General features: G+C 41.1%; 1 long non-coding RNA gene across 1 annotated transcript; it reads left to right on the forward strand.

Moving 5' to 3' along the window:
• The first annotated feature begins 552 nt into the window (after positions 1-552).
• LOC132888804 (uncharacterized) lies at positions 553-5,470 on the forward strand. Its single transcript, XR_009654977.1, has 3 exons — positions 553-742; positions 1,141-1,278; positions 2,244-5,470. It is a non-coding gene; the product is annotated as an uncharacterized LOC132888804 (long non-coding RNA).
• The last annotated feature ends 17,475 nt before the right edge of the window (positions 5,471-22,945 follow it).

Below are 22,945 nucleotides of genomic sequence, written 5' to 3' on the forward strand. Positions count from 1 at the left end.
TGTGTATTGTGTTTATTGTGTAGTTGTGTGCGTTGTGTAGTTGTGTGTATTGTGTTTATTGCGTAGTTGTGTGTGTTGTGTAGTCGTGTGTATTGTGTTTATTGTGTAGTTGTGTGCGTCGTGTAGTCGTGTGTATTGTGTTTATTGTGTAGTTGTGTGTGTTGTGTAGTCGTGTGTATTGTGTAGTTGTGTGTTGTGTAGTCGTGTGTATTGTGTTTATTGTGTAGTTGTGTGTGTTGTGTAGTCGTGTGTATTGTGTAGTTGTGTGTGTTGTGTAGTCGTGTGTATTGTGTTTATTGTGTAGTTGTGTGCATCGTGTAGTTGTGTGTATTGTGTTTATTGTGTAGTTGTGTGTGTTGTGTAGTCGTGTGTATTGTGTTTATTGTGTAGTTGTGTGTGTTGTGTAGTCATGTGTATTGTGTTTATTGTGTAGTTGTGTGTATTGTGTTGTTTATGTTTTGTGTGTGTGTGTGTGTGTGTGTGTGTGTGTGTGTGTGTGTGTGTGTGTGTGTGTGATCTATTTGAATCTGTTTAGTTGAGTGTTTTTGCCTGAGAGAGGGACAGAAGAATTTCTAAAACATTAAATGTCCCATGAAACACCATGAGGTCCATCACTGATGATGGAGAAACTGGAGCACCACAGTGACGTCACCAAGAACAGGACGTCCCTCCAGAAGTGACACAAGAACAAGAAGAAAACTTCTCTTGGAGGCTGCTGAGGGACCGACAGCAACATTAAAGGGTATCCGGTCATTTCGCATTTTGTACTTTGTTTTTTGTATTTTGTTTGTTTGTTTTAAAAATTAACATTTTCCTTGTGTTTTTATGTGACATGCTTTTGTTTGTTTTTATTCCCTGAAAAAAGTGATCTTTTTAGACAAGTTTCCCGTTGCTGTGGCAATGGGATTGTTTACTAGTAACTGTGTCAGTACTGTATCTGTGTTACCTCGCTGAGGTTTAATTTCATAAAAGTGAAGTGTGTTGATTTGTGGATTTTGTTGCCAGTAAAAATCACATGATTACAGAAAATTTCTGGTTAGATTTTGAGAATTCAAAGCCTTTATTTGTCATATACACATTACAAACCTGGAAGTCAGCGATAGCTGAACTGGTGTACTGTGTTAATTTGTTTGGAGGTAGGATTGGTGATGAACATACAGGCTACATCAAACATGGCGGTTTCAAGATGGCGGAGTGGCGAAATGCAATCACTAATATTCGATTGGATTCTCAGGAACTTCCTTAAAAAATCCATTAAAACATCTTTAAACATGATCAGTAGGTATTTATAATAAAGATTAAATGTTCTTAGAACTTGTGCTTAAAGACTTTAAATTTATGCTAAATGATCTTATATTTGTGCTAAAATACTTGTGCAAAAAGACTTTTGTGCTAAATGACTGTAAACCCATTAAAGGAGCTGCAGGAACATCTGGTGAGTACTGATCACTCCATGCAGGAGATACCATCTCTCATATTCTTCACATGTCAATGCGGTGGGGAGGCACTTTCTCATGGAAAAAAACCAAACATCCAAGTTCTTCTACATCACCTCAAACCATGTGACAGAATGTGTTATGGTCTGATGAGACCAAGGTAGAACTTTCTGGGAAGAATTCCAAAAGATTTATTTGATGCAAAAACAAGACAGATTATCACCAAAAGAACACCATACCCATAGTGAAGCACGGTGGTGGCAGCATCATGCTGCTTATCTTCAACTGGAACTGGGGTTCTAGTCAGGATCAAGGGGATCATGGACACCAAATCCTGATCTACGTGTTTCAACACAAAACCTGCAGGCATCTGTTATACAGCTGAAGATGATGAAATGTTTCACAATAACGACCCAAAGCACAGTCCAAGTCAACAGAGGAACAGCTTCAGAAGAAGATGATCAGTGTTTTGGAGCAACGCAGTCCAGAGTCCAGATCTAAATCCTATCAGAGACCTGTGGAATGACTGGAAGAGGGCTGTGTTCAGGAGATCTGCTCTCTGTTTCATAGATCTGGAGCATTTCTGTGAAGAAGATTGGAATAAAATGACCAGATGAAGATGTGATAAGATGGTAGATTCTTTATGGATGTAAAACAGGAGGTGATTCACTCATCACCCATCCCTTTGTTGCTGAAAGTTTTGTTGAAGTGTTGGTGTTATAAATAATCACATTTTAGATGATTGTGTTGATACGATTGTATAATTTGGGGACTAAAATAATGAGCTGCTCTTTCACTTTTACATAGGAACCAAAGTCGTGGATGTTGTCTCCTCACAATAAATGTTTTGGGGACCTTGGGGTCGATGTCATCTGTCAGTCAGCGGTGTCCTTTCACTCCCGTTGGTACTCACTTCAATTGTGTCGCCTTGAAGTTGAGAGCAGTTTAACTCCGTACCTGCCCACTTCACATAATCAGCAGGTATTTCATACATTATCTCTATGTCGTTGACTTTCATCGACTTTACGTGGTCACTTATTGCCACCTTGCCACGAATCGTTGCGTGTGTATGACCTTTAACCCAAAAACACTGAGTGCTGAATTACAAGAAAAAGCTGCTTTAAAAAGGTATTAGTTAAAGGGTGTGTATACTTATGCAACCAGGTTATTGTGATTTTTTCATTTTCTTTTATCCCTTAAAATGTTTGTGATTGTTTCTCTCTTGAATGTTATTGGTTATTGTATCACATTAAAGGTGGAAAAAAGGTCAAACATGATTACCTCGCCTGGGGCGGAGTCCACCAGGGGGTGAGGTATTGTTTTCGGTCGGGTTTCTTTGTTGCTTTGTTTTTTGTTAATGATACCATGGGAAAATGGCTGGATCAATCTTCATGTAACTTTCAGGATAGATGGGCATTAGTCTCAAATAGAACCTCCAACATTTTGAGGATAATCCGGTCAAGGTCACCAAAAAGGTCAAGATCGTTTTTGTTGTGTCTACTGCCTCATATAGAGGCGCTAGCCACTCCGTCATCATGCTGTAAGAATGTAAGAGTGTAACAGTCGATCACTGTGCATGCACATACACCTGTTCCTATTAAAATGGCCGGTGAGTGTATACAGTTCGGGTCACCATTCGAAATAAATGGACTAGACTAAAGAAATGGCTTTCAGACATGTTTATGCTTATTCCAGAGGGAAAGTGCGTTCCACTGAGCTCTAGCACCGGGCCATTTCCGGGAAATAAGAGTTTGGGTCGTGGCAACAGCGTGTGTGTGTGTCAGTCTCGGTTCCGAGGTTTCAGTTTCGAAAACTGTAAGAGAGAAGAGTAGAATAATATAAAGTACAGACACTTGGTATATTTTACTTCTGTGATTTTTAAATTTTTTATTTTTGGGTTACGCTTTATTTTTGTGGCTACTGCCTCATAGAGTAAATATATATGCTGTATTTACTGTATGGACATGGGATCAGAAAACTATTTTATTTATCAACAGGAGCCACATGGACCCATAGGGGACCGATTTTTTTCATGATATCTTCCTTCATCATTAGTGCTACCGGGTGAGGTTTGTTTTGCCTGGAAACACTTGTTTATCTTGGTTTCATTTTTTACATCACAGAATCCTGCAGTTTTAATGGGGGGGGTAAACTTTTAGATATGCTGTAGATTCATATCTACACTTAAAGTACAGATGTTAGGAAATAACTTACTTTTGGTGTAAACCTGATTTCGCAGTATTTTTGGTTGTTTTGCAGAATTCAGCCAAAACGACGGGTTCACAGCCATAGTGACAGATTCATGACCATAATGATGGGTTCACAGCCATAACAATGAGTTCACGGCCATAACAACAGTTTCGCAATTATAATCAAGTTTCAAGTTTATTTGTATCGTGCTTTTAACAATAGACATTGTCGCAAAGCAGCTTTACAGAATTCGAATAACTTTAAACATGAGCTAATTTTATCCCTAATCTATCCCCAATGATGAAGCCTGTGGCAATGGTGGCAAGGAAAAACTCCCTCAGATGACACGAGGAAGAAACCTCGAGAGGAACCAGACTCAAAAGGGAACCCATCCTCATTTGGGTGATAACAGACAACATGATTATAACATTAATAGTTTTAACATGAAGTCAGTTTCGTTGATGTTATAACTCATAATATATAATGATGGGTTCGCAGCCGTTCCTCCTCTACAACAGCCAAAGGATCCGCCCTTTTCTTACAACCTACTCTACTCAGCTCCTGGTCCAAGCACTGATCATCTCTCGTGGACTACTGCAGCTCTCTCCTTGCTGGCCTTCCAGCTTCTGCCTCAGACCCCAACAGCTCATCCAGAATGCTGCAGCTCGCCTGGTCTACAACCTCCCTCGTTCTTCCTATGTCACCCCTCTGCTTGCCAACCTGTACTGGTTACCTGTCGCAGCTCACATCAAACTTAAGACATTGGTGCCAATTTCCTAGGCTCTCAAGGGATTAGGGCCAGCATACCTCCAGAGTCTGATCCGTCCCTACACACCAGCCAGATCCCTATGCTCTGCTACTACTGGTCGCCTGGCCCCTCCTCCTCTCCGCTCCTGCCCAGCCCACTCAAGACTGCTGTCTGTCCTGGTTCCCCGTTGGTGGAATGACCTTCCCATTGAGGTCAGAACTGCCGACTCCCTAACCACCTTCAAGCGCAGACTGAAAACCCACCTCTTCAGGCTGCACCTCTCCCCTTCCTCCCTGCCCACTGTGTAACTGCGTTTCGGTCTTGGCCAACCCAGGCTGTGTACTGCCTCGCCCAGGCTTAGCTGTTTTGAGTTCTTTAGTTGTACTTTATATATGGTTGGTTTGTTTCCTTGGCTGTTTGACTGTTGGTATTTCAACAGAATATTACACTAGGTATCGTTGTCACTTGTTCAGTTGGCACTAAAACTTTTATGTCTAGAAGTTCAGCACTTTGTGTACCTGACTTTTACACTCGTTGTACGTCACTCTGGATAAGAGCGTCTGCTAAATGCCATATAATGTAATGTAATGTAACGATGGGTTCCCCACCATAACGATGGGTTCACAGCCGTAGCGATGGGTTTTCCCATGATGATGCACACAGATACACTGCAGTAGTGCAGTCTGACTTTAACAGAACCTATAACCCCAAATGTACATCACACACACACACGCACGGGATGTGCTTTAATGGATTATGTAAACCAGAGTTTGTTGTCATAAGCCATGCAAAGAGCCACCTTTCTTCTTTACGCTGGAAAGGGAGCAGAGAGCACGCAAATGCCCTCTGTACAAAACATCTGCCCCACTACACACACACACACCTTTACTGTACTATAATAATCCAACACCCTCCTCAGATCCCTTCCTACTGTACCGCTGTGATATAAGAGCAAATCTTTATATTCTGAATAAAAAGTGTGTGTAACATTGCCTGGAAACAAATACAGAGTTAAAAAGTGATCGAGTTTTACAGAGATTAACAAAGAAACAAAAAAATTAGGGAGTAAAACTGAAGTTAAAACAGCAGCAACAACAACAACAGCATAATAATAATAATAATAATAATAATAATAATAATAATAATAATAATAATAATAATAATGTGGTTGTGTTCCTGCAATAAAGAAAGAAGTTTTTTGAATAGAAAAGTAAAACAGTAATAATAATAGTAATAATTATCAGTAGAAAAATTTTAGAACAATATACTATTCATACTATACTATTTTATTATTTTTTTAAAGTAATAAAAATAATTGAAACTTCCGCTTTAATATGTAAAAGACAATAACCTTCAAAAACAATTCATTTACTTTTGGTAATGATATATTTGTTTGTTTTCTTTTAAGTATTATAGATGTTAAATTTTGCATATTGTTATGGTAACATAATAACTACATAGAATCTGTGACTAAAGTCACAGTAATTTGCGCTGCTGTTACAAACCGGGACGTCTGGTCACTGTACCCTGTAGATCCGGAACAGTAAGAGATAGAGAATGACACTTAATGAGGAAAAAAATCCTGTTTTTCATGGATCATTACGGTTTGATGAGTCACGTTCATCAAACATCATGATCAAATCTTTCAGAAATACTTTCAAAATATTAGAGATGTTTATAGAAATATTATAGACATGGGCTTCCAAACCAACATGTTCCACAATATTTTGATGGCACATGTTGGCATCAGCTTCCCTCCTGAGGTGCATCAAATAACAAGAGCTGCCAGATTACAGTCGTCCTTTCCACCACCTTACTGAATCTAATAATGTTTATAAGTTCTCCTTTTATCCAAGGACAGTAGTAATGTGGAACAATTTACCAATAACTAATGAAGTAAACAAAAACAATTTTAAGGCTGTTGCCCTTTCAGCCATCAAGTCTTATAACTAATGAAGTCAAATTTTTAGAATCAAATTATAATTATATTATTATTGAACTGTAAATGGGAATATGTATATTTATTCATGATTTTACACTAGTATTTGTATTAAGACATATTTTATTTATGTGTGTATTTATGAATGTGTGCGCACGCATGTACAGGATTAGTCAAAATTATGTTAACACTAATGGAATATTTTTATTATTCTTATTTTTATTATTCTCTAAATGGTACTATTGCTCCCTGGTTTTTGTGTGTTGAACATGATGGTGAACAGGTTGAGATCATCCTGTAAATCAACTTGCAAATATGATGTATGTTTTGTGAATAAATGGTTTCTACCATTTACGTGTTAACATAATTTTGACTAACCCTGTATATATATGTATATCCTGTACAGGATAAGCAGTTACAGATAATGGATGGATACACACACACACACACACACACACACACATATATATATATTCATCCATTATCTGTAGCCGCTTATCCTGTACAGGGTTGCGGGTGGGCTGGAGCCTATCCCAGCTGGCTATATTTATATTATATTTAAAAATAAATAAATTTTATTTATATATATATATATATATTTTTTTTTTAAACATTTCCTCTTATTATAGTGTAAACTATTTTTGGAGTAATTTCATTAAAGGATAAAGTAGCACTAAAATATGACTATGAATCTGATCATTTTATTTTTTTTTAAACACAACTTTATGCAACTCTGTTTTTATAATAATAATAATAATAATAATAATAATAATGAGTGTAACTTGTATAGCACCTTTCTCTCTCTCACCCAAGGTCACGTTACAATGACTAAACAAATGGGGAGGTGTTTTTAATGTTTTTATTTAAACACTGATTTATAGAAATATAAAAGTAATTAATGAATTAATTAAAGCTGAATAAACACAGTACATTTAAAACAACAGCGGCTGGTGAAAACCCTCTCGGTGGTGTGTGAACAGGAACGATCAATGCTGATGATAAATTACTGTAAGTTATTATTTTAAAATGTTAAACAGTTTAAAGGTTTTGTTCTGTGGCTCTGAACATGAACACGCATCGTGGTGTGTCTGTGTGTGTGTGTGTGTGTGAGTTTGCATTTGCTCGACCCCCCTCAGTGACAATGCAAAGTGCCGTGCCGGTTGAGTGTCTCTCGGCCCTCAGCAGTTTACATAACTGAAGCAGTGGACTGGGCCCCTCAGCTAACGTTCACTACACAGCGACCCCCCTCCATCCTGCAGCCACCTGCGCAGGAGAAACTCTCCGGACTCCAGCACTCAGAGCCCTCAGGCGCGCAGCCACCCGTGCAGGAGAGCGCCTTCAAACCCTCAGCAACTCACGCTCCGGCACCCAGACATGCCCAACCTGCACAGCGGGAAGCTTTATTTCTGAAACTCCACGAGTTTGAGACCTGGGTTTAAAGGACCAGGAGGATTTTCAACTTAAAACTCTTTTCATACTAAAGATACAGAGTAATGCAAGGAAAGTTTGTTTCAAGATTCAAGATGTTTATTTGTCATATACACAATAACAGACACAGCGGTTTATTATTGGGTAATGAAATTCTTATTTTGCAACTGCCCGACCAAACTATGCTTACCAATATAAAAAGAAATATATATATATATATATATATATATATATATATATATATATATATATATATATATATATATATATATAAATATATATATAAAATATGAAATATAAAATATAAAGTGCATATGGAATGCAAAATATAAAAGTAGAATGAAAAATGAAGATAAAATAAAAAAAAAACCACAGTTTGTTTGTTTGTTGTTTGTCACATTTCATACCCAAGATGCTCTACATCACTAACAAAAAAAAAAGTCTGAGTGAAGGCAGAAAGTGATTCATTGTAACTGAGTATAAAATATACATTAAAGCATTAAAGTACAAAATAATGTTTAGATTTTAAAATATTAAAATATAAAAATTTAATGTAGGTTCAGTGCAAATGAGCCACTGTTCTATTTAGAAATAAAGACAACTATGTATTAACACAAAAACAAAATAAATCAACACATTTATATCATCAGAAGTGTAAGTAAATAAATTATTTAAATGTAAAAATAACATCTGCATTCATAACTCACTCACACACACTCACACACACACGGAGGTGAATATGACGGACGTTCATGTCTCCTCAGAGTTCCAGCAGGAATGCTCTGAGGTTGTGAAAGGAAACGAAGAAACGAGAGAGAAACGCAGCTGGTGTTTATTATTCAAAGTGTGTTTATTCAGGATCGTCTGGAGCTCGCAGTGAGGACCAGCACACAGGAACCACAAACACAACCAGGAGCTGGGATTACAACGCCAGGAAATTCACACGGAGAGTCTAACCACTACAGAGTCATTCATTACCATGGCAACACGGGAAACAGTAACAAAAATAACTTCGAATAAATAAATAAAAACAGACAAACAAACAACATCGTGGAGCTTTATTGTAGAAAAGTCAAAATAAACAGCACTTTCTGTCATCATCCAAATGGTAAAGTATGGAAGGATGATGGAAACAACATCTGTGTACTGATCCTCACATCTGTCTGATCATCATCATCATCATCATCATCACAGCACTGAGATCATGGAAAATATAAAAAGGGAAACACTGTACATGGGTCAGGTTTCCAAAATACACTTATATAGACGTGCGTGTGTTTGTTTGTTTGTTTGTTTGTTTGTTTGTTTGTTTGTTTGTTTGTTTGTTTGGAGTATCAGAGTCACTCTGCTATAAAATATACAACATTAATATTAAAATGCCATCAGTTTAAATTTCAGTGTAATTAATCAAGTGATCAAAAGAATAAATATCAGGTTAAAATAAACCTATACTTAACTATTAAAAGGAAAACTAAAAAATTATATACCTTTATATTTATCTTTACACGATAACAACTACACACACACACACACACACACGGTATTGTAAGATGGTTTAACATTAATCTGATTCAAAGAAAGAAAGAAAGTGTGTACAGTTGATTCTTGGACACGACAAAACAGTAAATATAAAAGGAACACACTGACGGGTTACAGTGGGATAAAGGGAACAGAACTAACACACTGACGGGTTACAGTGGGATAAAGGGAACAGAACTAACACACTGACGGGTTACAGTGGGATAAAGGGAACAGAACTAACACACTGACGGGTTACAGTGGGATAAAGGGAACAGAACTAACACACTGACGGGTTACAGTGGGATAAAGGGAACAGAACTAACACACTGACGGGTTACAGTGGGATAAAGGGAACAGAACTAACACACTGACGGGTTACAGTGGGATAAAGGGAACAGAACTAACACACTGACGGGTTACAGTGGGATAAAGGGAACAGAACTAACACACTGACGGGTTATAGTGGGATGAAGGGAACAGAACTAACACACTGATGGGTTATAGTGGGATGAAGGGAACAGAACTAACACACTGATGGGTTATAGTGGGATGAAGGGAACAGAACTAACACACTTATGGGTTATAGTGGGATGAAGGGAACAGAACTAACACACTGATGGGTTATAGTGGGATGAAGGGAACAGAACTAACACACTGACGGGTTATAGTGGGATGAAGGGAACAGAACTAACACACTGATGGGTTATAGTGGGATGAAGGGAACAGAACTAACACACTGACGGGTTATAGTGGGATAAAGGGAACAGAACTAACACACTGATGGGTTATAGTGGGATGAAGGGAACAGAACTAACACACTGACGGGTTATAGTGGGATGAAGGGAACAGAACTAACACACTGATGGGTTATAGTGGGATGAAGGGAACAGAACTAACACACTGACGGGTTATAGTGGGATGAAGGGAACAGAACTAACACACTGACGGGTTATAGTGGGATGAAGGGAACAGAACTAACACACTGACGGGTTATAGTGGGATGAAGGGAACAGAACTAACACACTGACGGGTTATAGTGGGATGAAGGGAACAGAACTAACACACTGACGGGTTATAGTGGGATAAAGGGAACAGAACTAACACACTGACGGGTTATAGTGGGATAAAGGGAACAGAACTAACACACTGACGGGTTATAGTGGGATAAAGGGAACAGAACTAACACACTGATGGGTTATAGTGGGATAAAGGGAACAGAACTAACACACTGATGGGTTATAGTGGGATGAAGGGAACATTGTACAGAATCCCAAACATTTCAACACACAGAGGAACTGAACACGTTTCACCAAACCAACACTTTACTTACAAAACCGCCTCTACAGGATCGGCCTTTCTTTATCAACACACACACAGTCTCTCTCTCTCCATCTCTCTCTCTATCTCTCTCTATCTCTGTCTCTCACACACATTCTGTCTCACTCTCACTCTCTCTGTCCGTCTCTCTGTCTCTCCACCCCTGTCTCTCTCTCTCTGTCTCTCTCTCTCTCTCTCTCTCCCTGTTTCTCCACCCCTGTCTCTCTCTCTCTCTCTCTCTGATTTCAGTATGTTTTTCTTTTGTCAAAGACATCTAACAAAAACTGTCTGAGGGAAAATATATTTATACACAGCACCAGTCAAGGGGTGGCACGGTGGTGTAGTGGTTAGCGCTGTCGCCTCACAGCAAGAAGGTCCGGGTTCGAGCCCCGGGGCCGGCGAGGGCCTTTCTGTGTGGAGTTTGCATGTTCTCCCCGTGTCCGCGTGGGTTTCCTCCGGGTGCTCCGGTTTCCCCCACAGTCCAAAGACATGCAGGTTAGGTTAACTGGTGACTCTAAATTGAGCGTAGGTGTGAATGTGAGTGTGAATGGTTGTCTGTGTCTATGTGTCAGCCCTGTGATGACCTGGCGACTTGTCCAGGGTGAACCCCGCCTTTCGCCCGTAGTCAGCTGGGATAGGATCCAGCTCGCCTGCGACCCTGTAGAACAGGATAAAGCGGCTACAGATAATGAGATGAGATGAGATGAGCACCAGTCAAAAGTTTGCACACCTCTTCTAATTCAGTGTTTATTTTTATGAATTAAAGTCACTTCCTGTCTTAAAGTAATGATGGATGTCATTTACAGAGTTGTTCAGTTCTTGATATAATACTGTATGGATTACTGCAGCTGTGGTGTTGAATTGGGTTATTTTATTTTTAGTATTTTTATTATTTACTATTTACTGTTTGATCTCAAATGCATTAAGAAGGTAAGAAACTCGTCCACTAATGACCTTTTGATGAGACTCAGCTGTTAATTGAAAATCATTCCAGGTGACTCCCTCAGGAAGCTGGGTAAGAGAATGACAATAGTGTACAAAGCGTCATCAAGGAGACACTGGATACACTGAAGAATCTAAAATATCAAACAGAGTTTTGTTGTTTAACATGTTTTTGTTTACCACAGAGAGAGAGACAGGGGTGGAGAGAGAGAGAGAGAGAGAGACGGGGTGGAGAGAAAGAGCTGGAGAGAGAGAAAGAGATGGGGTGGAGAGAGAGAGAGACAGGGAGAGAGAGAGAGAGAGAGAGAGACAGAGAGAGAGAGAGAGAGAGAGAGAGAGACAGGGGTGGAGAGAGAGAGAAAGAGACGGGGTGGGGAGAGAGAGAGAGAGACGGGGTGGAGAGAGAGAGCTGGAGAGAGAGAAAGAGACGGGGTGGAGAGAGAGAGAGAGAGAGAGAGAGACAGGGGTGGAGAGAGAGAGAGAGAGAAAGAGATGGGGTGGGGAGAGAGAGAGAGAGAGAGAGAGACAGGGGTGGAGAGAGAGAGAAAGAGATGGGGTGGGGAGAGAGAGAGAGAGAGAGAGAGAGACAGGGGTGGAGAGAGAGAGAGAAAGAGACGGGGTGGGGAGAGAGAGAGAGAGAGAGAGAGAGAGACGGGGTGGAGAGAGAGAGCTGGAGAGAGAAAAAGAGACGGGGTGGAGAGAGAGAGACAGGGAGAGAGAGAGACAGGGAGAGAGAGAGAGACAGGGAGAGAGAGAGAGAGCTGGAGAGAGAGAAAGAGACGGGGTGGAGAGAGAGAGAGACGGAGAGAGAGCGAGAGAGAGACAGGGAGAGAGAGAGAGAGAGAGAGAGAGAGACAGGGAGAGAAAGAGACAGGGAGAGAGAGAGAGAGACAGGGAGAGAGAGAGACAGGGAGAGAGAGAGAGAGACAGGGAGAGAGAGAGACAGGGAGAGAGAGAGAGAGAGAGAGAGAGAGACAGGGAGAGAGAGAGAGAGACAGGGAGAGAGAGAGACAGGGAGAGAGAGAGAGAGACAGGGAGAGAGAGAGACAGGGAGAGAGAGGTTCTCCCAGGGTTTAGTCCGTCTGATCTAAACAGTGTGACATTTTTCTGATTGTTATGATTTCTGAATGTGTTCAAACTTCATCCAGACGAGCCGACAGGAATGTAGAGGATTTACACACAGCCTGGAAACTAGCTTAGTTCTGACTGGTTTCAGACAGTGTGTGTGTGTGTGTGTGTGTGTGTGTGTGTGTGTGTGTGTGTGTGTGTGTGTGTGGGGCGCCGCTCCTCATTTTTTCCCCCTGTTTGCACCTGAATGGGTTGTTCTGTCTGAAAATGTGAGGATTCGGTGTGTCCTGTTCTCCGTCATTAGGAGACATTTTAATCTCTATCTACAGCTCTGACAGGCTGCGTGTGTGTGTGTGTGTGTGTGTGTGTGTGTGTGTGTGTGTGTGTGTGTGTGTGTGTGTGTGTGTGTGTTTCCTAGTTGTCAGTCACCGCCTCGTCTCTCACACAGTCCATATTTGTCAGAATTTCATGTTTAAACTGTTAAAAAGAAAACACACTTGTGTAACATCATACTGAAATGTGAGAACAATCTCTCAGACAAGCTGATAAACTGAAGTCATTTCATTTGTTTGGTGAAATGGAGGTCATGAGGCAGCGATAATGCCGTGTTTTTACATGTTTATGCTGTTGTGTTCGTAAGCTTCTCAAACACACACATCACACTTCTCCTCCTTTGTGTGTTTATCATGGTTATCTGTTTGAGTTCTTCCTGATCAAAAAAAACTTATTTTAAAATGTTTTAAAGGATAAGAGAATAAAACCCTAATAAACAAAATCTCACACATCTGAACAAACTTCAGTCTTCCTGAGGATTAATTTAGCAACAGGCAGAATTGATAAGCAGTCATGCTGTGTGTTTGCCAGCGTTCACCAACATTTATCATCTCATCTCATCTCATTATCTCTAGCCGCTTTATCCTGTTCTACAGGGTCGCAGGCGAGCTGGATCCTATCCCAGCTGACTACGGGTGAAAGGCGGGGTTCACCCTGGACAAGTCGCCAGGTCATCACAGGGCTGACACATAGACACAGACAACCATTCACACTCACATTCACACCTACGCTCAATTTAGAGTCACCAGTTAACCTAACCTGCATGTCTTTGGACTGTGGGGGAAACCGGAGCACGCGGAGGAAACCCACGCGGACACGGGGACAACATGCAAACTCCACACAGAAAGTCCCTCGCCGGCCACGGGGCTCAAACCCGGACCTTCTTGCTGTGAGGTGACAGCGCTAACCACTACACCACTGTGCCGCCGCGCAAGGCATTGTGGGATACAAATTTGAAACAGGAGAGAAAAATGGAGAAAGTGAGTGTGCAAATGAAACTACAGTGTGAAAGAAACATGAAAGAGCGACTACAGTAACAGAAAGTGAGAAGAAAAGACGTTATGTTATATACGAAGGAAAGGAAACGCAGGACCAAACTAATAAATATGGGCGCTCAGCGAGCACCTCAGTGTGATCAGCTGTTCGTTTAGCGACAGAATGATGGAATGCACCAAAGGGAAACCTGTAGATGGCAGTAATGCAACACTGTGGATGCCAGCTGCTGTAAAACCCAAAAGAAGAAGAAGAAGGTAAACCTGCACATGCGCACACGGACTTCCTCTGTCTGCTTGACTGCGCCAAGCGAGCGATTTCATGCACATTATTTGCTTTAATCCCCTCAAATTAAATAACTTCCCAGTCACAGAATGGCCTGATATTTTGTGAGATATTACAGAAATAAACAGATATCACAATCACCACATTTCAGAGGGAACTAAATTTCACCGATTTTATGAAATCGAAAGGCCGTCTCTCTATAACTCCCACAACATTTTCTAGTGGGCGGCATGGTGGTGTAGTGGTTAGCACTGTTGTCTCACAGCAAGAAGGCTCTGGGTTCGAGCCCAGTGGCTGACAGGGGCCTTTCTATGTGGAGTTTGCATGTTCTCCCCGTGTCTGTATGGGTTTCCTCCGGGTGCTCCGGTTTCCCCCACAGTCCAAAGATTGACCATAGGTGTGAATTGACCGTAGGTGTGAGTGTGAATGGTTGTTTGTCTCTATGTGTCAGCCCTACAATGACCTGGTGACTTCTCCAGGGTGTACCCCGCCTCTCGCCCATAATCAGCTGGGATAGGCTCCAGCTTGCCTGCGACCCTGCACATCATAACCAGTTATGGATAATGGATGGATGGAACATTTTCTAGTCTGTCCAGGAGAATGGAATGATCAGTGGTGTCAAAAGCTGCATTAAGTTCAAGCAATACAAGCAGCGAGACACAGCCCTGATCAGATGCCAACAGTAGGTCATTTACTACTTTAACCAGTGCTGTCTCTGTGCTATAATGTGGTGTAAATCCTGACTGATACATTTCATGGATGTTATTCCTATTTAAATATGAGCATAACTGCTGTGCCACAGCTTTTTCAAGGATCTTGGAGATAAAGGGGAGGTTTGATATTGGCCGATAATTGGACAGCTGACAGGGATCAAGGTCAGGTTTTTTAATCAGGGGTTTGATAACTGCTAGTTTAAAGGATTTGATTTCACAGGGTTTGGTAGCTTGCAGCCATACCTCAGGGTCACGGTGAACCCAGGGGAAAGTTTGGGGGAGGAGTACGGGCAAAGTACTTGTCAAGTACAAGTTGCACGCCTGACTTCCTTGAGGCGTGGGAAAAATTGCGCCATTAGCCTGTGGAAAGCGTATGTCTGATGCACGTGATCAGTGCATGTTCAGCAAGTGTGGAGTGCGTGTGACTTGCATTTTACCAGTTTCCTGTGCTAAGAGTATGGGCCGCATTTGTGAAGCATGTGTAACGCACATGATTAGCACGTGACAATCACTCATGACTTGCATTTGATGCAAGCCAGGAATGGGTATAAAACCAGTGTGTCTGCAGCATTCGACATCTGTCTTTCGGCTGAAGAACAATATCGCTTCATGCTGTTCCTCAGCTTCTATCATCTGCCTATAAGGGTCCAACTCCCTCAGTTGTTGCAGCAGTATGGCAACAGCCAACTTCTTCCCTTCTACAATGCTACACATTACATGATTAGTTCCTTGGTTCCTCCCCCAATATACCCAGAGTCTTGCCCCTCATATTGCCTGCGGGTCGCGTGCGCTGTGTGCAAGCCACACATAGGGGTAGAAAGTGAGATGTATTTCTGTCTTGGGGGCCGCACAAATAGCAAGTGTGGAGTACTTGTGTAGTACTTCTGAGGCACATCACTCATACAATGACCGTGCATCACTCGTGCGTCTTACTGTCATTGCAAAGCCCCTACTAACCACGCTGCTGACTTGGTTCAGGCGTACAAAAGGAGTACGGGTCCCATACATAGTGTAGGTATTCTTGATTTTTCGCAAGACCCTTAGAATTTGCATGTGTAGGACCAAAAGTCTCCACAGCCAGTCTGCGACCTTCTACGGCGCTGAACACACAGAAGTGTCATGCAAGTCTCAAGCACGGTTTTGCCAAATATTTTACAGCAGACCGCCCATAGTAGCATGTACGGCGGGTTGTGAGTGAGCCTTTAGTTTGGTTTCTCTATGGGGACTAAAACATTCTAATTGCTGATCTGATAAAGTTATATTGTTAACTACAGGGTTACTTTAACTACAGTATTCAGTAGGAATCTAGGATTATTTTTGTTATCTTCTAGTAGAGAGGAGAGATATGTTGATCTCGCAGCACTAAGAGCTTTTCTTATACTTCAGGAAGCTCTCCTTCCAAGCTAACTGGAATACTACTAATTTTGTTTGATGCCATTTACTTTCTAAATTTCAAGTTCTGCTTTAAAGTGTGAGTGTAATCGTTACACTAGGGTGGTAGGTTTTTTTTCTCTAATCATTTTTCTTTTAAGTGGAGCTACATTATCTAAAGTATAGCAGAACATTGACTCTAAGCATTCAGTTGCCTGATCAAGTTCTTACTTTTTATGGCTGGATATGTTATATGAGTATGAAGAACTTCAAATGTATTACATTATAACCAGGTTTTTGTCTTACACCTAGATAATCATTATAAATAACCGCGACGCCTCCTCCTCTGCCAGTTAGACGAGGCTGGTGTATATAACTGTATCCAGGAGGACTCACTTCATTTAATGCTATACAGTTAGGTCCATAAATATTTGGACAGAGACAACATTTTTCTAATTTTGGTTCTGTACATTACCACAGTGAATTTTGAACAAAACAATTCAGATGCAGTTGAAGTTCAGACTTTCAGCTTTAATTCAGTGGGTTGAACAAATTGATTGCATAAAAATGTGAGGAACTAAAGCATTTTTTAAACACAATCCCTTCATTTCAGGGGCTCAAAAGTAATTGGACAAATTAAATAATTGTAAATAAAATGTTCATTTCTAATACTTGGTTGAAAACCCTTTGTTGGCAATGACTGCCTGAAGTCTTGAACTCATGGACATCACCAGACGCTGTGTTTCCTCCTTTTTAATGCTCTGCCAGGCCTTTACTGCAGCGGGTTTCAGTTGCTGTTTGTTTGTGGGCCTTTCTGTCTGAAGTTTAGTCTTTAACAAGTGAAATGCTGCTCAATTGGGTTGAGATCAGGTGACTGACTTGGCCATTCAAGAATATTCCACTTCTTTGCTTTAATAAACTCCTGGGTTGCTTTGGCTTTATGTTTTGGGTCATTGTCCATCTGTATTATGAAACGCCGACCAATCAGTTTGGCTGCATTTGGCTCAATTTGAGCACACAGTATGTCTCTGAATACCTCAGAATTCATCCGGCTGCTTCTGTCCTGTGTCACATCATCAATAAACGCTAGTGACCCAGTGCCGCTGGCAGCCATGCATGCCCAAGCCATCACACTGCCTCCGCCATGTTTTACAGATGATGTGGTATGCTTTGGATCATGAGCTGTACCATGCCTTTGCCATACTTTTTTCTTTCCATCATTCTGGTAGAGGTTGATCTTGGTTTCATCTGTCCAAAAAATGTTCTTCCAGAACTGTGCTGGCTTTTTTAGATTTTTTTTTAGCAAAGTCCAATCTAGCCTTTTTATTCTTGAGGCTTATGAGTGGCTTGCACCGTGCAGTGAACCCTCTGTATTTACTTTCATGCAGTCTTCTCTTTATGGTAGATTTGGATATTGATACGCCTACCTCCTGGAGAGTGTTGTTCACTTGGTTGGCTGTTGTGAAGGGGTTTCTCTTCACCATGGAAATTATTCTGCGATCATCCACCACTGTTGTCTTCTGTGGGCGTCCAGGTCTTTTTGCATTGATGAGTTCACCAGTGCTTTCTTTCTTTCTCAGGATGTACCAAACTGTAGATTTTGCCACTCTTAATATTGTAGCAATTTCTCCTATGAGTTTTTTCTGTTTTCGCAGCTTAAGGATGGCTTGTTTCACCTGCATGGAGAGCTCCTTTGACCACATGTTTTCTTCACAGCAAAATCTTCCAAATGCAAGCACCACACCTCAAATCAACTCCAGGCCTTTTATCTGCTTAATTGAGAATGACATAACGAAGGAATTGCCCACACCTGCCCATGAAATAGCCTTTGAGTCAATTGTCCAATTACTTTTGGTCCCTTTAAAAACAGGGTGGCACATGTTAAGGAGCTGAAACTCCTAAACCCTTCATCCAATTTTAATGTGGATACCCTCAAATGAAAGCTGGAAGTCTGGACTTTATGTCCATGTCCATTATATAACTATAACCTGAATATGTTTCAGTAAACAGGTAAAAAATCAAAATTTGTGTCAGTGTCCAAATATATATGGACTTAACTGTATATTCATTTGGCTTAATCCATGTTTCAGTCAAACACAGTCCATTAAACTCCTGATCAGTAATGAGTTCATTAACCATTAGCACTTTAGATGTAAGAGATCTAATATTTAATAGCCCCACTTTTAGATCAAAGGTGCTGGCAGCGGCTGTACAGTCAGTATGATCTAATTTTATATTGATTAGGTTACTGGAACAAACTCTCTGAAAATTTCTACTTTTTTGTTGAGCTCGGGGAACAGACACAGTCTCGATGTAGTGGACCCTGAGTGACGACTCTGTGCAGCTAGCAGACAGTCGGTTTAGCCTGTTCGTCTGCTCCCTGGGCTTGGCTCTGGATTGTCAGAAGTTAATTAGGCCTGTTCTGAGACTATGACCTATGCTGCAAGAAATGAGAGCAGCACCTTCCCGAGTGGGATGGATCCCATCCCACCCTAACAGGCCAGCAGTGCCCTCAAAATTAGCCCAATCATCTATAAAGCCCGCACTGTTTTCAGAGCACCACCTGGACAACCAGCAGTTCAGCGACCATAACCTGCTAGCTATCAGTTTATCTCATCTCATCTCATCTCATTACCTGTAGCCGCTTTATCCTGTTCTACAGGGTCGCAGGCAAGCTGGAGCCTATCCTAGTTGACTACGGGTGAAAGGCGGGGTTCACCCTGGACAAGTTGCCAGGTCATCACAGGGCTGACACATAGACACAGACAACCATTCACACCTATGGTCAATTTAGAGTCACCAGTTAACCTAACCTGCATGTCTTTGGACTGTGGGGGAAACCGGAGCACCCGGAGGAAACCCACACGGACACTGGGAGAACATGCAAACTCCACACAGAAAGGCCCTCGCCGGCCACGGGGCTCGAACCCGGACCTTCTTGCTGTGAGGCGACAGCGCTAACCACTACACCACCGTGCCGCCGTTATCAGTTTATTTAATTGTATTTATCTTTCTGTTTATCTGTTTGTTTGTCTGTTTGTTTAGTCATCAGTTTGTTTTAATTTATTTATGTTTGTTATCTGTCCATTTATCTGTTTGTTTAGTTATCTGTCAGTTCGTTGCCTCCCCTGCTACATCTCAGTGTGGCTCTGAGTGGCAAATCTGTCTCTCTATATCTATCTGTGTGTGTGTGTCTCTCTCTCTCTCTCTCTCTCTCTCACACAGGCAGCTTTGATTCAGTGGTAATAAAGGGAAAATAAAGCGAAGGTAAACAGACATTGGAAGTTGGAATTCACCACCTGCGTGTCTGTTATCAGGGGATTTGTATCTTCTCCGTAACTGCCACTGCAGGATTACCTGTTCTTAAAGCACTGAGTCACCACAGGCCTTGGCTTGCACACACACACACACACAGAGAGAGAGAGAGAGAGAGAGACCACTTTTCATACGACAGAGGCAGGGATTTACCCTAACAGAGGAGTCTTTATCTTTTTCATGTCATGCTAATTTCCTGCTCTCCACAATACACAAATGATAATAAATGCTGCTAAAGGCTGTTAAATACCGGAAACACTGATAAACACTTGTAAAGTTTGAGAAATGCTGGTAAAGGTTAATAAATGTTTATAAAGGTGAGTAAAGGCTGGTAAACACTGGTAGAAGCTGGTGAAGGCTGGTAAATGCTTCTAAAGGGTGGTAAACACTTTTAAAAGCTGATAAAGGGTGATCAATGCTGCTAATTGCTGGTAGACACTTTTAAACAGAGATAAATGCTGGTAAAACCTGGTAAAGGTTGGAAAAACAGATAATGCCAGAAGCAGTTAAACCTCTTCTAAAAAATAATAAATCCTTCCCGTAGCACTGACTATGTACCCAAATCCTTTAAACTAGCAGTTATCAAACCCCTGATTAAAAAACCTGACCTTGATCCCTGTCAGCTGTCCAATTATCGGCCAATATCAAACCTCCCCTTTATCTCCAAGATCCTTGAAAAAGCTGTGGCACAGCAGTTATGCTCATATTTACATAGGAATAACATCCATGAAATGTATCAGTCAGGATTTAGACCTCATCATAGCACAGAGACAGCTCTGGTTAAAGTAGTAAACGACCTACAGTTGGCGTCTGATCAGGGCTGTGTCTCGCTGCTTGTGTTGCTTGACCTTAGTGCAGCATTTGATACCATTGATCATTCCATTCTTCTGGATAGACTAGAAAATGTTGTGGGAGTTAAGGGAACGGCCCTCTCCTGGCTCAGCTCTTATTTAACTGATCGCTATCAGTATGTTGATGTAAATGGTGATATTTCTAGACATACTGAGGTAAAGTTTGGTGTTCCACAAGGTTCTGTCTTGGGTCCACTGCTTTTTTCTTTATATATGTTCCCTCTGGGTGATATTATTTGTAAACATTGTATTAGTTTCCACTGTTATGCTGATGACACACAGTTGTATGTTTCTGCAAAACCTGATGAGAGACACCAGCTTAATAGAATTGAGGAATGTGTGAAGGACATTAGACACTGGAGGCTTATTAACTTCCTTCTGCTTAACTCTGACAAGACTGAAGTACTTGTACTCGGACCACATGCAGCTAGAAGTAAGTTTTCTGATTCCACAGTGACTCTGGATGGCCTTTCTGTTTCTTCACGTGCAGCAGTAAAAGACCTCGGAGTGATTATTGACCCCAGTCTTTCATTCGAAACTCACATTGATAACATTACCCGGATAGCTTTCTTTCATCGCAGAAATATTGCAAAGATAAGAAATTTAATGTCACTACATGATGCGGAAAAACTAGTTCATGCTTTTTTTTTTTACCTCTAGGTTGGATTATTGTAATGCCTTACTGTCTGGATGTTCCAGTAGGAGCATAAACAAGGTCCATTTAGTCTAGAATGCAGCTGCAGGAATCCTTACTAAAGCTAGAAGATATGACCCCATCACCCCTGTCATATCCACACTGCATTGGCTCCCAATCATATTTTGTATTGATTATAAAATATTACTATTGACCTTTAAAGCACTGAATGGTCTCACACCACAGTACCTGAGTGAACTTCTGGTCCTTTATGACCCGCCACGCCTACTTAGATCAAAACGTGCAGGCTATTTGCTGGTACCTCATATAGTGAAGGCTACATCAGTGGGCGGAGCCTTTTCTTACAAAGCCCCACAGTTATGGAACAGCCTTCCAAGTAGTGTTCGGGAATCAGACACAGTCTCACTGTTTAAGTGTTGGCTGAAAACATATCTGTTTAGTCAAGCCTTTTGTTAATAGTGTTATTAGGTAAAGGAGTAGATCTGGAAGATCCTCAGGCATAGAGTGTTTTGGTAAACTGGGATGTATGGATGCTGTGCCCCCCCCACACACACACTTGTTCACTTGGATTTGTTGATGGTGGAGTGGCTGCTTGTTTATGTCCCAGGGCTCCCTCATGTCTGTGTTACCTTCTGGCTCTCCTTTTTAGTTATGCTGTCATAGTTAGTCTTGGAGGAGTCGCCGCTTGCACTCAGTGCAAAATGTATACTGTTCTTATGCTTTATGTGACACCGGGCATACCTAACAACCTGTGTTCTCTCTCTCTCTCTCTCTCTTTCATTACATGTTGATCCTGAGACACCAGTAAGATGCTGACCTGTTCTGCTCCTCAGACCTGCCTGATCCATCCTGATGCCCTACTTCTGGCTGGAGTCTCATCACATCGCTCCTGTGGAGGATGGCCCCATATGGACAGTTGAAAGTCACACTTGGAAGACGGCTCTGGACACTTACAGTAATACATCGATGGGTGAGGACTGCAGTTGTCATGAACAGTTTTACACTCAAATCTCCATCAATGAACAGTTTATAACTTCAACAAAACAGACTTCCTGTTAAACTATAATGAATTTCCTGGTTACACAGTTGTATTTTGTGACTCTATAGGACACAGTTATAGAAGTGAGTTATTTATAATCACGCTATCTGTTATCACCCAGATGAGGATGGGTTCCCTTTAGAATGTGCTTCCTCTCGAGGTTTCTTCCTCATGTCGTCTGATGGAGTTTTTCCTCAACACCGTCACCTCAGGCTTCATCATCAGGGATAAATTTATTAGTTCATATATTTATAATTTATATTTTTCTGTAAAGTTGCTTTGTGACAATGTCTGTTGTTAAAAGTGCTATCGAATTGAAGATTGAATTGAACTAAACAGACAAATAACTATACAATAGATAAATAAATATAAACAGATGAACAAAATTAAAACTAACAGATAACTAAACAAACAGAGATAAACAAACAGATAAGCAACATTGACTGGGATACAGAGAAACAGACCAACTTTGTGTCACTCAGACCCACACTGAGATGTGGTAGTGGAAATAACAAACTGGCAGATAAACAAAGAAGTAAACAAAATAAAAACAAACAGAGAGAAAAAGAAACAAATAAACAGATAATCTAGTAAAGTAACAGATGACTGAATATTCAGAAAGATAAACAGACAGACAGACAGACAGGTTAAAATATGAGGACGGGGTCCTGACTAACACTCAGCACTAACTTACAAGTGTGTTTGCTTTGAACATGAAATTCTGACAAATATGGAGTGTGTGAAAGAAGAGGTAGTGACTGACACCCAGGTAAAGAAACACACACACACACACACACACAC

Source organism: Neoarius graeffei, chromosome 7 (assembly GCF_027579695.1).
Source record: "Neoarius graeffei isolate fNeoGra1 chromosome 7, fNeoGra1.pri, whole genome shotgun sequence".
Lineage (NCBI taxonomy): Eukaryota > Metazoa > Chordata > Actinopteri > Siluriformes > Ariidae > Neoarius > Neoarius graeffei.